Source organism: Poecilia reticulata, chromosome 16 (genome assembly GCF_904066995.2).
Source record: "Poecilia reticulata chromosome 16, P_reticulata-male-v2, whole genome shotgun sequence".
Classification (NCBI taxonomy): Eukaryota; Metazoa; Chordata; class Actinopteri; order Cyprinodontiformes; family Poeciliidae; genus Poecilia; species Poecilia reticulata.
Genome location: NC_088845.1, coordinates 7,402,827 through 7,414,111, shown reverse-complemented (window position 1 = coordinate 7,414,111; position 11,285 = coordinate 7,402,827).

The window sequence follows — 11,285 nt, the reverse complement described above, 5'->3', positions numbered from 1 at the left end:
CGGGATTTGTGCGATAATTATCGACAAGCAGATGTTATAAAATCATTTATGATAATGCAATCATAATAAATGGGCTTTGTGCAGCCGGCCAGATGAGTGGAGGAGAAGGAGGAGGAAGTTTACACGAGAGAGAGAGAGAGAGAAATTTTACACCAAGCTGCTTTGAGTGCATAAAAAAATAAAAACGTATGGATGAAGAGCAGCTGCTTGCAGCATAAGCACAGATAAAAATATCTTCATATCAGTGAGGATAAAGCTGCTTTAATTTGCTTTGTTTTCTGTAAGTTAATCAAAATCACTGCACATTCAGCACAGATATTTGGATCTAAATTAGGAAGTGAGCGTGATGTTTTCTCAGCAGCGTTTTCCCAGAGTCCCACATTAGTTGTGCATTTTTAGGTATTACCATGTGTTGCTGCTTTTGATCACAATGCTGCCATTTAAATATAAAAATAACCTTCATCTCCGATGCAATGAGGCTCCTCACAAATAAAATATTAGGAACTAAAAGAGGAGGATGGGGGGAGTTAGGTGTCTTTACATATATTGTCATTTGCTATAAGACACCCTATCTGTCTCTCGAAATGTGTCAGGAATTACCACCAATTCCAAAAACATGCATTAGCCCCCACCTTAGGTGCAATACTTCCTTTTACAGCGGGCAAATATCGCAGCGAAACACGGCTGTGCGCGGCAGCTAACCTGGCAGCTGGCGGAGAATAACCCTGCGCAGGAAGAAAGCAACCATGTTATCATGCACACACATGTGGTCTGGGTAAAGATTAAGCCGTATTCATCCCTGGCTGCTTCGCTCTCTCCTGCCTCAGTCCATCACAAGATATGGCAGCCGTTCAGCCAGGAAGCCAGGAGAGGTGCCACGGATTTCACGGCGTTCCCAAATCAGGCCGTCTGGAGACTCGGGCGAGGTGCTCTGCATTCGCGCTTTGGCTTTCCCACAGATCACACAGCTCTGGGTTTGGGATTTTTTGCTGCTAGAAGCTCCCCTTCACCCACTCCAACACACACGCACACACACACGCACACACACACACACACACACACACACACATTTAGCCTGAATACAATCCCCTGTTGTGTGTAAGGAATTGGGAATCATCTGCTGATTCATCCTTTCCGAGGACTATTGTCTAAAAGCATGTTAATATTTTCAGGGAGTTTTTGTTGTGCTTTTTTTTTTTTCTCAGGGAAGTGGATTTACGTGAATGGAAAACCAGAATGTAAGAATGAAAATGATTATTTAGCATGGAAAAGTGAGGGATCACAGCATGTCCCTGCTGAGGTGTACATTATGACTGAAAAGGAGGTGGGGAGCGCTGTTGGCCTTGACTTGGGAGGGAGGCTTACACCCCGAGAGCTACTTAGAGGCCTCTCGATGCTAAGCTGCTAATAATTCCTGCGGTTTCCTTAAAAAACACGGAACAAAAAGGGGAAACAAAGTGATGAATGCGACAGGGGAGGCCGTCATATTTCTTGCAAATGGGAGGGAAAAGAGGCGGAAGAAAGGTCAAGAGCAGTGACAAAGAGAATAAATAATTAAGCACAATTAGCATTTGTTAAATATAAAAAGCTGCAGCTCATAATTATTTCACTGGGGAAAAAAAGTGTGTTTTTGTCTTGTTTCTAGTGCAAATATCTCAAAATAAGACAGAACGAACTTACATTGGAGCAATAATTTCTTCAAATTCATTAAAAAGTTTTAGTTCCACTGGCCGATTATTTCGCTTATATCAGGACATTTTTCCCATGTTATATTTGAAATAAGTGGAACAAGTACTTTTTTATTAATTCTAAGGGATAAATTACTTAACACATTCATTTTGAACTGTTAATTATGTATTCAACATATTACATATAGTTACACTTAGAAATACAAAATATACTTATACCAAGTATAAATTTGTCTAGTTTCTATTGCAAATGTTGCCTGAGTTTCGTAAATAATTTCTCAGTATTGATGAAAAAGTATTCTGTCAGATTAATTCACTTATAAAATTGGGAAAATGTCTTGCTATAAGTGAAACAATCTAGTACTTTTTCATCAGTATTAAGAAATTATTTACTTAAAACAAGCTCCAATATCTTCCTCAAAAGTTACTCGTAATTAATTTTGTCTTATTTCAAGCATAATAAGACTTTTGCACTAAAACCTAGACAAACATATAGTTTGTAAGATTTTGTATTTTTGCAATATAATTAAATTTAAGTTGTTGAATGCATCATTAAAAAATTAATATCTTTTGAGTAATTAATTCCTTAAAATTGATTACAAAGTATTAATTTTATAAGTGAAATAAAGTGCCAATGTAACTAATACTTTTCCGTCAATATTTAGGAGTAATTGATTTAAAACAAGCTCCTTTATCTTACTGAAATGTTACTTGTAAGTTAGTTTTGTCTTATTTCAAGTGTTACAAGACAAAAAAACTTGTAAAATTGCTTTTTTTTTTTTTTTTGCAATATTGCATCAATCTTCTGATTATTATCTGACTCTGCAGCTGCAGAGAGTTAGAAAAAAATTAAACTGTGATCATTTCTGACAGATATAAATCCATCCAAGCTCTCCGAGAAGCGAAATATTCCACTTTCAGAAGAATAAAAGCTGCAACTTCACTAAAATGAAAGCAGGAATTAATTTAATCTTCTTATTTAATGTGTGATAAAAGACAGGAAACAAAAAGTACTGCGCTTCCCCAAAGTGACAACAGTGGTGTAAATGTGGCTGAAAATTTGATCATTTGCACCAGCTGCTGCGTGGTAAAAATCACCTTCTCCTCGCTGTTGGTGTTTGTCAGAAAAACTGCAGACTGGTTTGCACTTTGCACGCGAACCGCAGGTTGTTGGAGCAGAAGAAATAACATTTATTGGGATGGTTAAGTCTCATTGTGCGCTCCAAAACTTTTTAATGGAGGTGAATAAAGACAAAAGGCAATCTGCGTCGCCTTCAGGGAGCTCAGAAGTGAAGCCAGGTAATGACAACGGCGTATCCAGGCAGAAACAATTAGCTTACCCATCTGAATATTCAAGGTGATGCCCGCGCCATTTGTGTTGGGCTTCCTACATCCTCGCTTCAGCAAACACAGACGAAGGAGGGGGCGCAAATCCAAAGTGCCTTCCCTATGTCAGTGTTTTTTTCTCCTTCTCAAAAAGCCACTGGTGCAGTGTATTAGTCATAATTTATGTTTATCATCTCTTGTACCCTGACTGACTTCAACAAACCGTTTAACGCTCAGAGTGTACGTGCATATGGCTGCTTTAATAGTTATTCTGCATGGAGGAGCACTTTAAAGACTCTAAATCACTTCTTTGTACAAACACTAATGAATTATGTCACCACAAGTGCAACTCAAAAGTGCAGGCAAACCGCCGGTAATCATTGGGAGTCTCTGGGATTTTAATTATCAGGAGTGGGCTCCTTCAAAGTGTAACTAAGAGGCTTCAGAGGGAGGGCAGCAGTAGCGGCGGCGGCGAAAAGAATCAGCTCTTCTTGTGGAAATAAAGGACTCCGGACCTGCTTTAAATGGTCATAAACCTCAACACCACTTACCTATGAGTCACTATGTGTCTAAAAATAAATAGATACACAGCTAATTATAAAAATATGTGTTTATATATTACACATCTAAATATTTTGGGGGATATTTTATTTGAAGGGCTGTGAAAAAGACTGGTATGATGTTGTCATAAACATTAAGGAGTTTTTATGAATGTTTGTCATGAAGTGTCATTTGGAAAATAATGACATTTTTAATGCAAAGTTACATTGAAAGTGTCCACTTTGCATTAAAAGTACGCTGATTTAATTTTGTACGCTGGAAAATGTGTGCAACAAATAACTTGATTGAACATTGAAAACAAGGAAAGGGTGCACAAACTTTGGATTTTGCTTTACACACGATCAAGATTAAGTGTTCAAACTCTAACATATAAATACAGTAGAGTTCATGATTTTCACCTCTAGCACATTTTTTTGTAGTCAAACAGAAACTTTCAGTGTATTGCCGGCTGTATTTTTGTTCTCAGAAAAGTTCTTGATTCCCATTTAAATTCATTTGTTTCCTGAAACTGACCCATTTTAAACATACTTTGTCTCAATCTGCAGAACTGCAGTAAATGTTAGCTGAAGTTTTTAGTCCTGATGAACATTTTGAGTCGCTGCATTGTGAAAAACAGCCAGTTACCACCAGGTTTCATATATCTAGCTTTCTTTGACTTGTGTACACACTCATCTTGTCAGATAACTTAATCATTGTCTTTTGCATGCATCCATTATCTTCCACGCTAATGCTGATTTGCATTCACACCAGCCCTGTTTAGTCTGCTTAAATCGAATTCTAGTTGCCTAGAAAGTCTGATTTGTTTTTGTGGAGGTGTGAACCAAAAAAGTAAACTCTGGTCCACCTACAAACCTCGGTCTCAGGTCCATTTAGGTGAACTCTGGTGCGGTTTGAATGTGAACGGCAAAAGCAGGAAGTAGACTAAAGCGCAGGGCATTCTGGGTAAAACCAAAGCAAACATGAGAGTCTAATGCTAACAGGAAAAATGGCTCGTGGTCTTTCACCGAAGACAAAAGAGAAATCCTACAACTGCTAAAATCTGACGCCGCTCCACTTTTGTTTACATTTTGTGAAGAAGGAAGTTGCGCTCATGTCTTCTTCTGAGGGTTTTCAGTCATTTCCATCAGTAGTTCCTGGTGCAGCGCCACCACAGGCGAGGAGGGGAACAGGTTTTTCAAAGTGTTTGGTTTATTTGACAGTGCGGTGTGAAAGCGAGCAACAGCAGCTGAAAATTTAACAAATGTTGCAATTTTCAAATCCCAAACCTAGCTCCTCCACTGTGGCAGGACCTCGACTGTTGTCCTTTCTGACTATAAAACTTCGGTTTGTTCTCATGAACAGTTATAAATTTTAGTCAGGTTTGATGAAGTTGGGTTTGTTTTGCGACAGCACTTTCTCTTGTTCCTGGTGACGTAAAACTGGTTTCACTGTGGACAGAGATACTGGTGATCTCCAAAAGTTAAAAGCTTCTGGTTTGTTTTTTTAATCTGCAGGTGTCAGACGGTTAACTCTTGAACACAGTCTGGCTTAACAACTGAACATTGATCTCAAATATACATATAGGTTTTATATGCGAAACAATCTGCTAGTGGAATTGGTACTTTTATTTTTAATCCAAATTAAGAAATTATTGACTTAAAATAAGCTTGTATATCTTGCTGAAAAGTTACTTGCAAGTTAGTTTTGTCTTATTTCAAGTGGATTAAGATATTTGGACTATGAACTAAACAAAAAATACTTGGTAAGATTTTTAGTTTTTGCATAAGAGCTTAAAATTGCACTCATTCATGCTGGTGAGTGTAAACTTCTTAACATCTTCGTATTCTGTGCATTTTTGTTTATAAATTGTGAGAAGTTTCTGGTTTTAAGGTGAGAAACATTGAGGTTTCCGCAGATGTTTTGCTGGGAGCAGGTTTTTTTTAACCACGTTAATGCTGATTTTAAACGCCTTCTCTTCGTTGTTTGAAACGGTAACTTGTCTGTCAAAAGCAGCTTAATGCTTTCGATCCTGGCATCGTTTTAGATGCCAAAATTTTGGGAATATTTACTGACATTTTATGGAGTTTCTGCTTAAAGCCAGAGGGGGGATCTTAAAGCCCCTCTCAAGAGTATTTATGTCTGAATATCCAAGAAGGGCCATTTTCAAATGTCCTAAAATCAGATTTATTTCTGTGACACAAAAAAAACTCATTTTCAAATCATTAAAATGTCAAAACGCTCCATTTTTCCTTTTAGACACACGTTAGAAAATAGCTGAAATATTTCTAGTGAGGAATGTGCAAGGTGGCCATCTTACAGAAGGTGTAGAGGTGGGATAAATTTAATTACGGCTTCAAATATTCATTTGGCAAATGTATCAAGGTTGGAAACACGGGCCCAGAAATGCCAAGCCAGCCTGGCAGGCGCTTACAATAGTGGATGGCAAATGACGGTAATCCATGAAAAGAGACCAGACATTTATAGAATTTATAGCGAAGGACTCGCCATTCCACACCTCTGATGTTTGAGGGAATTGGCAAGATAAATGTGGGGAAAATATATAAAATAACCCAAAGCTGTTTTCTTTCCTTCACTTTGGTGGCTAAATGTCCAAATTCATTTGGGTTTAGAGACATGTGTGAACAAAATTCAAACAAATCTCTTTTTTTAGGGAATCAAATGTGGGTTATTTGGATTAACGAGGTGCATGAAGAGCGTTTTTTTTTTTTCTCCGTTTCTGCTCGTCTTTTGTTCTCAGGCCTCAGACGGTCGGTCACTCAACGCGCCGACAGACGCAGGAAGACGCGCGTTCGTCTCTGCTCTGTGATCTAACGCGCCCGCCGTCTCGTCTCCAGCTGTGCAACGTGTTGTAGCGGCGTTGCCAGCGAGGCACCGAGCACAGGTGAAGGCACACCAGGGCACTTCCTCTTCCTGTGACAGCGAGCGAAGGCGGCCTACTTTGTCTGCGTTATCTCGCTTTTGCCCCGTGTAGGTTTGATTTAATCAGCAGGTTGGGGGAAGAGAAGGATGGGAGGGGGGCGAGCTTGCCTCACCTTCCCAAAGAACGGAGCCGAAGGAGAAGACGGGGGCGGAGAGAGGAACCCACATTCACATGAACCCCAGCAGCAGCAGCAGCAGTAGCTCAGGTTGCCCTTTGACCTCCAGCTTTACCGATCCACCGGGCAAACACCGGGGATCAGTTTTGCTGGAGCTGCACAGAAAATAAACGAGTGCACAACAGTTTAAACTATCATGGAAACTTGTTGGTGACCTACATTAGCGAAGCCACAAGCCATCTTCAGTTCACTTATTCACCACATGCAATGAAGTATAATCAAATTAAAGACGCAGAGAGTTTGCAAATGCAAGATTAGCGTAGAGAGGTCAAACAAAAATGAACTGATAAGTGGTTCCAGAGTTTGCTTCTTTGTCGCCCTGTGCAAAGACTCAGAGCAGCACCTCGCATCTTTAAGTTCACACACTGAAAAAAAAAAAGTCCTCTTGTGGCCAAACAGGATCAAACGAGGAAGTCGGGTGATTTTCAGAGTAATAACATCACTCGCTGACATGTTTCGAACCAACAGCTCGGGGTTCCTGTAAATGTTTCCGGCTTTCTTGTAAAACCAAAAGCTAATAGGATGGCGCCGATGAGCCTAATCTGCTTTGATTAGTCAGCGCTGATGGCCTGAGCGTCTGCAAGCCCGCTACTCTGCATCAGCTCTGCACCAGTCAGGATGTGCCTTAACGTACGATACCACAAAAGGTTGCCGAGCGCCGCCTCAAAACCAGCATAAAATACAAAGTCAGCATATTTTTTCACCCATTGTTGCTTCGTCAAACAATAAAATTACAGCTATCACACTTCAGAGGCTCTCCCGTCTAGATATGACAGCTTATGGCTTCAAATCGATTAAATCTGGTCACATTTCTCTACTGAGGTTTTATGCAAAACACCAAAAAAAGAAAGAAAGAAAAAACGGGGATATCCCAAAAGGTATATCGGCCAATAAATAGAAAGAAAACATTTTACTGGGTAAGAAAGTAAAAAAAAAAAAAAAAACAGTTTCAACCCAAAAGGTGGAAATCCCAAAATCTCTTTGATGATTAAAAATGTCTGAATAGCGATTCTTTAATTTTCGTTAAACTATAAAGCTAAGTTTTGATTCCTATAGTTTGAGCGTGCCGTCGTTCAGCATATATTTTATTTACCAGAGCTGTCAACGTTTGAGAAGTAAAAGAGAAACATGTCGAGCACCAGGGGAAAAAAAGCTGAATAACCTTTTATTAAATCTTTTATTTTAGGTAAAATTTTTAACCAACTAACCAAAAATTTTAAATATACTAAAATCTGTACAAAACAACCTAAAGAACTGCAGTCATTTCCTCTTGGATTTTAACTTTCCTTCTTAAACAGTTGATAAAACCAGTTCAACTTTTACTTTCATACAGTTTAAAAAAAACTTAGCATCTTAAAATTAATTATTGTTCAACTTAAAGAAATCAGGTTGCAGAGTTTTGGATAAAATATTGTAGAAATACCAGAAACTTTGTAGTCTTTATAGTTTGATAGGTTAAAGTATAGTGAAGTACCGATCATACAGTAAAGAACCACTAGAGTAAACTCAGTTTTTAAAATTTAATATTTTCTAAACTGAACAAAGTTGGCATTGTCACACAAACTACTAAAATATTTTCTTGCTGAGTTATCACAAGGTTTTTCTATTACAGGATTCTCCTTTAAAATATGATTAAAAATGATATTCTCTTAACAAAAAGTCATCTAATTGTAGTGTATGAGTTTTACTGTGACTTTTGGTGAAGACAACATAAGGACAAATCGAGTCAGGACAGCTAACGAGGAAAAAGTTGTAAACTTTACCAGATCTTTTAATAGTTTTTACATTCTCATTTTTCCTTTTTTTAACATCTGTGTTGCTTTAAAGATAATTAAATGAGCGGTATTATGTATTTTCAAGGCACATAGTTCAATTAAGTAACCATTACATTCAGTTTTTATAAAAGTGCTGCGTATATCAAACATAACTCCAAAGTAATTTGACTTTGCAATTTGATGTCTTGAAATTGGGTGTCTGTCTCTTTAAGAAGCTCCTTCTCTTGGCGAGCTCCACAACAACCCTCCTCCATTATGCCATTTACAACCAACCTCAGCAGACCCACAGCTTTATCATGTGTTTGCTAACTGCTGCTGCTGCTAGTCTGTAGGAGCAGCTAAAATATGAATCGTTCAAACACACTGATATTTGTTTCAGGTGAAAACTAAAAGTAAAGAACATTACCAGAACAACCAGTGTAAACAAGAACAGATTTTATTTACCTCTGAAGTTGATAAATTGATTTAAAAAAAAATCAACAAACTCCAAACAAGCAAACCGAAATGTTTAAATTATCCATCCGTTCGTCTGTATCTATCCTTACAGTTTCAATGGGAGGATGATGTGTGATGAAGAGTGATATGGTCTGGACAGGCTTTCTAAATGAACATATTCACTTTTAAAAATTTCACGTGTGAAAGTTTGCACTCAGTTTAATTAGATACGAACTGTCAGACGGGCAAATAAACTGTTTATTTCTGCAGAGTAAAAATAGAAAACGGCATCTCTCAACTCAAACTGCTGGAAAAGAACATTTATTTTCTCTGTCTTCATGAAGAAAACACAACAACATCCCTGTTATTACTGCCTTACCTTTTTTCTGGAAAACTAAAGCTCATGTCACATCTGCCTCTTGATTTGTGTCTGAAGACACCTGTGGACATATTACTCTTGCTTTACCTCTGATTTGAAACTATTCACAATTTGAGAAAAATTTTTTTGAAAAGTTTTCCATCAACACTGCAACTTCCACAAATCAGTGACCCAGTACGGTTTAATTGACTCACCTCAGGATGCCAAATGCTTGAAACTGAAAGTAAACTGAAATTTGTGGGCATTTAAAGAATGCATTCCCAGACTCTTAGAAAAATAAATAATATAAGATAAAGACACCAAGGGAAAAGTAAAGATGCAGTGATCCTAAAACATATTTTTGATATGGGCAGTGGCCCAGTGACCTGCAACAGGTTGGGGAGGGGAAATGCACCAGATTAAAAAAAACAGTATATTTATCTGAGTTGGATTTTGAAAGAAAACTTTGTTTGGTGTAGGAGTGGGTGACATGGACTTATTTATCATGATATTTTGTGGTACTATTGTGGTAATCAAAAATAATGGTAATCTTATCTTATAATAAGTATATTAGAAGATTACCATTATTTTTGTAATGTATTATTTCGACTTCATTCACTTTCACATGATTTCGTTCTAGAAATATTATGACTTCTCGTGTTATTTCGACTTTATTCTCGTAACCATCCGATTATTCTTTTCATAACATTATGACTTTATTCTCTTATTTTGCACATTTTATTTTATCGTGGCTCGAATTCCCAGCCATATTAAAGTATCTAGACTCACCTTTAACTGAGCAACGATGACGATATGTTTCTAAATAAGAGACTCTCATCACTCTTAGTTACTGTGTGGAGGAATGAGAGACGATGGGACATTTACAGCCGAGGCAGGAGAGACTAAACCAGGATGGATGGATGGATGGATGGATGGATGTAGAAGGAGGAGAAGAATTCTGATAAAGCCTGATCTGAGCCACGGGGCATTTATGGCTGTTGGGGAGGCAGTTTGAGGCGGGGGGACGGGTGGGAGGAGGCATTGTGTGCTGTGTCCGTGCGTTTATAGGATTGAGCTCAAGTTTCCTTTGTGTTTCCATTTTGTTGAGGGATTATGTTCTTTGAGAGAGTTGTGCATGCAGGCAGACACACAGAGTGGAGGCGGAGAGGACGGGTGAGGCGGCTGGCGGGGGGCGAGGAGGGAGACGAGGAGGGAGGGAGGATGTCTTTGTTCAGAGCATTGATCATAACAAGACAGATAGCAGAGAGAGAGAGAGTGTGTGCGTGTGTGTGTGTGCTGGAGAGGAAAGCAAGATGTCAGGACATGTAAACCAGCCCTGTAACAATTTAAAATCAATTTGCCTCCCAAGTAGGATTTTTTTTTGTTTTTTTCCTCTGAGCGTTTTCCCAGGACTTCTTCGTCCGATCTGAACAGATATCAGTTACATAATCAGGTATCGTCTCTCTGCCCCTGGAAAGTTTGTCACGGCGTAATTACCCGACACGTTTTCCTGCTCGCCGCTGACATTTGCAGCATCACTGATCAAACACTCATAATGAAGACACAGAAGAAGAGCTGAGGTTGAGGCGGCGTGGCGAACTGAAGCAACAGTTTAACTCCGAGTCTCCTCCAACCCTCCCCAAAAAACACAAACCGAGCCCAGCTTCCTCTCACTAATCGATTGGGGACAGATGAAAGTCTGCGTCGTGGCGATAATCCGGGCACTTCAAAGTTTTCCGCCGTGTCTCATTTAAAATATACATCCTGGTGTGTTTGCGTGGCTCCAAACCCGCTGGGTAGCCATTGTGCTTTCCTCGACTTGTTAAAACACCACATGGTGCATTTGCATAGGATAACCAACATATAGCAAATCATTTGCATGCCTGAAAGTGCACTTGAGTAACCGTAATTACACGTGACACCAATTACTCTGTTACTTTGTATTAAATTATAATGGAAAATTCCACCAGAGAATTGGAGCCTAATTGCATCTTAATTTGCATAATTTTGCATATTAATCACATCTCAGATGAATAATAAATTTCGG